Below are 7054 nucleotides of genomic sequence, written 5' to 3' on the forward strand. Positions count from 1 at the left end.
GATATATGCTGTCTATATTTGACATTTAAATTTTAGTGATTGCAGTACCGAAAAAAGGGTTGCGGTTGCTTGTTAGTGCTACGGAGCTACGGTTATGGGCCCTACAAGATACGCTGATAGTTTTACTAATTCACCCACACTTGTAATTGACAATGCTGATCCTGGGATGATGTAAACATTGATACTCAAATTTACGTATGTTCTTTTGTTCGCTCACGCATGTCCGCATGTTCCCTACGACAGCCTATAATCATGAAAAAGGACTCAAACTGGGAAAGCTTTGGACACCTGGTACAGAACAAAAGAACATATAGCAGATACCATTATGCATGTGAGACAGATACATAATTCTCAACGGAATTTTATGTATGCGAGAACAGATTATCCGATTTAATCATGTTGTCACTACTGACTGTCATATGACAATCACATGATTATCACGGTTGTTTTATTATTTTTAAAATTCCGCCATTTTCAACCGACGAAAACCATATAAAAAATAAGTTTAAAAAATTAAAAAGAGAGCATTTCAAAGCTCCATGCTAAAAGAAAAAAAAATTCGAAAATAATATTAAAAAATACCAAAAGCTGGCGGAATGTATGGGGCGCACTCAAAAAATTGATACGCGAAAAATAATAGTGGTTAGTGGTGATTCATTTTTAAATGTGTTTCCGCATGAGGAAAGCGCTCTTCTGTTGTTTTGTATTTTCTGAATTTAAATTGAACATTCTGAACTCGAATTCTTATAAAACTATTTGTTAAAAAAAAAAACACGTATGCTTTTATCACGTACAAAATTAAAAACGTAATGAAATAAAGTAAATAAAAAGCAAAAAGCATTGTTTCATTTTTGGCGGAATATAACAATGGTCATTTATGATAGTATAACAGTCAAACCGGATATCTACAGTAAACTATCATATCAAGAAAAGGAATGATAGTGAGCAGTACGGCTATATACTTCATCAGTAGGCCATGTTGGTGTATAAGAAGGAGACAAAAACTCACACGTACACAGTTGTTTACATCACATTTGCGCAAGTCCCCTTAAGTTCGTGATAGAAAGTTTGTATGAGGCGCTGATCGTTAGGTTGACATTGCTGACAATCAGATGATAGTCATATGATATTCAGTATTCTTGTAGGGAAGTTGCCAAGTTTACGCCAAGTCAAGTCAAGTCTATGCTAAGTATCAGTAATGGGCTCTTAAGGTTGCGTTAAGTGTTAATGATACGTAAACTTGTTATGGATTTAAACGTTTGTTCACCTTTCACAAATTCGTAAAACTAGTAAATACTCGCGGCCCAGTCCGTGCGAAGAAAATACAACAGAAAACTATTGCCATATGATCTTGAAAACAGCGCCTGGACCGTCTAGAAAATAATATTTCAATAGTCCCAACAAATTGCGAAATGTTTGCGAAGTAAACTGCGGCATGCCCCCAAGTCACAGACTTTTAAACGTTTGTAAGGTTGGTCATCATAAAACTGGTCGGGGCTTGTTATTTGTTTTGGAGAGTGGTTTTACGTGACTGGTGCCAAGCCCAGCACACAACCCTCCCAGCGGGGATAATAATATTACTATATACGTGTGTAAAGCGAGTCGCTTGAACAAAGGCCGATGCCCACTTGCAGGGTCGGACTCTGCCTAGCTAGCACCTAAATCCATTATATCAGAGCTCTCACTTAACGTATGTTCAGTGGCTTCTCAGAGGATACTTCGTGCCAAGTTTCCGAAAGGAGCGGGCTATTTGAACCGCATGTAAAAGAATTGCTTTGGTCATTCCCTATTGAATGGTGGCTAGAAGTATTTCCCTTTCGGGGACTTCTACACACTGCTTCTCCAGAATTACTATTGCGAGTAATTTACTGCTTAGGTACTTTTCTACTAAAGCTTTCGCTAAAGGAGATCAAGTTATTCCCGTTTTCCTTGCTTTGTAAAAGCAACCCTTTCTGATTCGGGAATGCTAAGGCTTTGTTGTCTTTAGATAACAAGCCTCTAGGGATTCAGAAGTGTATTATGTGGGCTTGAAATAAGCAAGAGAATCCATTGATATGAAGCTAAATTCTCCTTTAAATATGTATACCATATCCGACGTTTTATTCTTTCGACATTATTTCAGTCAGTCAATAATTTTAAGATTCTAATTTATAAGTTTCGACATATCGAGCGGATTTTTTCTCCGCTATCAAAGTTTCTTCAGTAAGTATTCCCTGCAAAGGAAGGATATATTTTCACTCTATACTTACGGTTCCAAAGTGGACTGCGGTATGGGAGCGGGTATCTTCTGTGAATAACTTAAGGTGTCGCTGTCAGTCCGTCTTTCCAATTTTTCTAGTTTCTGCCAAGCGGAATTTCTAGGTATAGTGAGGTTGTGTACGTTCCTGTCGGAGGACTCGGTAGGAGGGCGCTAGGTGTGCTTTTACTCAAATAGCTAAGCAGCGCTCATGGCGCTTAACTCCCAAATCACTTCGTCTAAGACCGCCAGTCGCTTCAAGCCACAGTTAACTTAGCAAATATGACCCTTGTCACAGGAACATCGCTAAATTATCACTTTGTGGTTATTTTCGCGACTGGAAACATTTCTCGATTTGTTGGGACTATTGAAAGATTATTTTCTGGACGGTCTGGTGCTGTTTTTAAGATCACATCTTAGTATATGGCAATAGCTTTATGTTTTATTTTCTTCGTACGGACAGGGCCGCGCGTATTTGCTAGTTTTACGAATTTGTGAAAAGCGAGCAAACCTTTAAATCCATAACAAATTAACGTATCATTAACACCTAACGCAAGCTCGAGAACTGTTGTTGTTTGAAATTTTGTCAGATAAAACTAATTACGTGTACGCGTTGTACTTTTCCGTATTTATTCATTAGATGTACACATAACAACTAATAACATAATTCAACTTCGAAAATGCATATGGGCAAGTCCATGGTAACGGACGCGATATTCGCACGCATTTCAACCTGCATAAGACAGAATATGACCAGCGGACTGAGCGGATATTATAATATTTGAACTAACAATTGTGGGTACCCCAAAAATTGAAGTACATATTTATGATCATATATAATGAGGTTCGGACGCGATAAGAAATAGAAGTAATTTTTAATACTTGTGAAAGTATGCAAAATTTAACGAAGCTAAGGGGAAAATTGACATTCCTTAAATCAGAGCATACGGTGAAACAAAGACCCAATGCCCGTAGATTTTCGAAATTTGAAATATCTTTTTAAAACGCTGGATGTAAGCTTAATTACGGCTACGAACGCGACAATATTTTTTCAATTGATAACACTTTATGACATGGAAAATATATTATTTACGAGACATCAAGTTTTAAGTCTAAAATCTGCATACTCGGAATGTGGAATAAGCCCTCAAAATCCGGACTAAGGGGCAAAAACCCCAGCGGAGACGTATGCTGGTATATAACTTTCCCTCTGTTTAATCTTCGATACATTTTTAGGTCATTCAATAGAGTACGTTCCTGTGATTCTAACTATGTCCAAAGATTAGTATAGAAGAAACAGAAAAAAAAAATTAAAACTCTAAAGAGGCCATATATAATTTGGCGTTCAAAAACTCACGAATATAAGAAATCCATTAAACTTTGGACAAGATATTCCCATCTAAACATTTCTAGTCGACAAATATATATACATATGCATTTAATTTTTTTTTCAGCAGATAAGATTCATAATAAAAATGCAAGCTAGTTGGTACAGCTTTCTTTTGCGTTTTCATATGGAATTGTTTAATACACCAATAAAAACTACATTAATCTTTAAAATTCATATCTCTTTGAAATCAGAACGGATTTTAGATTTTCCTTAAAGAATCCTTTATATATTTAAATTAAAAAAGAGACACAACAATTTAATGGCCTTGACAAATTTAAGACACCAATAAAAACTGTTACCCGATCTCTCCGGAAAATTTTGAGTAAACAGATCTATTTATTTTGTTAGTAATACATTTAAATTTACAAAACCGATGAAGCCCGTCATTGAAATCATGTCTCTCTGTACAGGATGAGGGAAAAAATAAACTATTAGTATTCCACATCATACACATATTTGACCTTTAATCGCGGTGGCGGCCACCGTGGTGTGATGGTAGCGTGCTCCGCCTATCACACCGTATGCCCTGGGTTCAACTCCCGGGCAAAGCAACATCAAAATTTTAGAAATAAGATTTTTCAATTATAAACTAGAAAAATTGGAAAGACGGACTGACAGCGACACCTTAAGTTGTTCACAGAAGATACCCGCTCCCATACCGCAGTCCACTTTGGAACCGTAAGTATAGAGTGAAAATATATCCTTCCTTTGCAGGGAATACTTACTGAAGAAACTTTGATAGCGGAGAAAAAATCCGCTCGATATGTCGAAACTTATAAATTAGAATCTTAAAATTATTGACTGACTGAAATAATGTCGAAAGAATAAAACGTCGGATATGGTATACATATTTAAAGGAGAATTTAGCTTCATATCAATGGATTCTCTTGCTTATTTCAAGCCCACATAATACACTTCTGAATCCCTAGAGGCTTGTTATCTAAAGACAACAAAGCCTTAGCATTCCCGAATCAGAAAGGGTTGCTTTTACGAAGCAAGGAAAACGGGAATAACTTAATCTCCTTTAGCGAAAGCTTTAGTAGAAAAGTACCTAAGCAGTAAATTACTCGCAATAGTAATTCTGGAGGAGCAGTGTGTAGAAGTCCCCGAAAGGGAAATACTTCTAGCCACCATTCAATAGGGAATGACCAAAGCAATTCCTTTACATGCGGTTCAAATAGCCCGCTCCTTTCGGAAACTTGGCACGAAGTATCCTCTGAGAAGTCACTGAACATACGTTAAGTGAGAGCTCTGATATAATGGATTTAGGTGCTAGCTAGGCAGAGTCCGACCCTGCAAGTGGGCATCGGCCTTTGTTCAAGCGACTCGCTTTACACACGTATATAGTAATATTATTATCCCCGCTGGGAGGGTTGTGTGCTGGGCTTGGCACCAGTCACGTCAAACCACTCTCCAAAACAAATAACAAGCCCCGACCAGTTTTATGATGACCAACCTTACAAACGTTTAAAAGTCTGTGACTTGGGGGCATGCCGCAGTTTACTTCGCAAACATTTCGCAATTTGTTGGGACTATTGAAATATTATTTTCTAGACGGTCCAGGCGCTGTTTTCAAGATCATATGGCAATAGTTTTTTGTTGTATTTTCTTCGCACGGACTGGGCCGCGAGTATTTACTAGTTTTACGAATTTGTGAAAGGTGAACAAACGTTTAAATCCATAACAAGTTTACGTATCATTAACACTTAACGCAACCTTAAGGGCCCATTACTGATACTTAGCATAGACTTGACTTGACTTGGCGTAAACTTGGCAACTTCCCTACAAGAATACTGACTATCATATGACTATCATCTGATTGTCAGCAATGTCAACCTAACGATCAGCGCCTCATACAAACTTTCTATCACGAACTTAAGGGGACTTGCGCAAATGTGATGTAAACAACTGTGTAGGTGTGAGTTTTTGTCTCCTTCTTATACACCAACATGACCTACTGATTAAGTATATAGCCGTACTGCTCACTCTCATTCCTTTTCCTGGATCATTGATGACACTGTAACTATCAAAAAGTGTCATAAATGATAGTTTACTGTAGATATCAGGTTTGACTGTCATACTATCATAAATGACCATTGTTATATTCCGCCAAAAATGAAACAATGATTTTTGCTTTTTATTTACTTTATTTCATTACGTTTTTAATTTTGTACGTAATTAAAGCATACGTGTTTTTTATTTGTTTAAAATAAATAGTTTTATAAGAATTCGAGTTGAGAATGTTCAATTTAAATTCAGAAAATAACAAAACAACAGAAGAGCGCTTTCCTCATGCGGAAACACATTTAAAAATGAATCATCACTAACCACTATTATTTTTCGCGTATAAATTTTTTGAGTGCGCCCCATACATTCTGACAGCTTTTGGTATTTTTTAATATTAATTTCGATTTTTTTTTCTTTTAGCATGGAGCTTTGAAATGCTCCCTTTTTAATTTTTTAAACTTATTTTTTATATGGTTTTCGTCGGTTGAAAATGGCGGAATTTAAAAAATAACAAAACAACCGTGATAATAATTTGATTGTCATATTACAGTCAGTGGTGACAACATGATTAAATCGCATAAACTCTTCTCGCATACATAAAATTCCGTTGAGAATTATTTATCTGTCTCACATGCATAATGATATCTGCTGTATGTTCTTTTGTTCTGTACCAGGAGTCCGAAACTTTCCCAGTTTGAGTCCTTTTTCATGATTATAGGCTGTCGTTGGGAACATGCGGACATGCGTGAGCGAACAAAAGAACATACATAAATTTGAGTATCAATGTTTACATCATCGCAGGATCAGCATTGTCAATTACAAGTGTGAGTGTATTAGTAAAACTATCAGCGTTTCTTGTAGGGAAATATTAAAGTCGTTTTGATTTTAGCACGGCTCTCTGCGCAAATGGCGCAGACAATGCACACACAGGGAAAACCTTGGGGAAATGAGTAACTGGCACAGCAGACTTGTGTCGTGTATCCCTACAAGAATACTGACTATCATATGACTATCATCTGATTGTCAGCAATGTCAACCTAACAATCAGCGCCTCATACAAATTTTCTATCACGAACTTAAGGGGACTTGCGCAAATGTGAAATAAACAACTGTGTACGTGTGAGTTTTTGTCTCCTTCTTATACACCAACATGACCTACTGATTAAGTATATAGCCGTACTGCTCACTCTCATTCCTTTTCCTGGATCATTGATTACACTGTAACTATCAAAAAGTGTCATAAATGATAGTTTACTGTAGATATCAGGTTTGACTGTTATACTATCATAATTTTCATTTTAATTTAATTTATTTGGATTAAAGTCGACACAGACACAATGCGGTCGACTACTAAGATATATAAAACATAAAATTAATGTTATAATTAAAAATATTTAAATTCAACCATACATAGGAAAGAA

This window comes from Eurosta solidaginis, chromosome 3, assembly GCF_040869045.1.
Source record: "Eurosta solidaginis isolate ZX-2024a chromosome 3, ASM4086904v1, whole genome shotgun sequence".
Taxonomy (NCBI): Eukaryota; Metazoa; Arthropoda; class Insecta; order Diptera; family Tephritidae; genus Eurosta; species Eurosta solidaginis.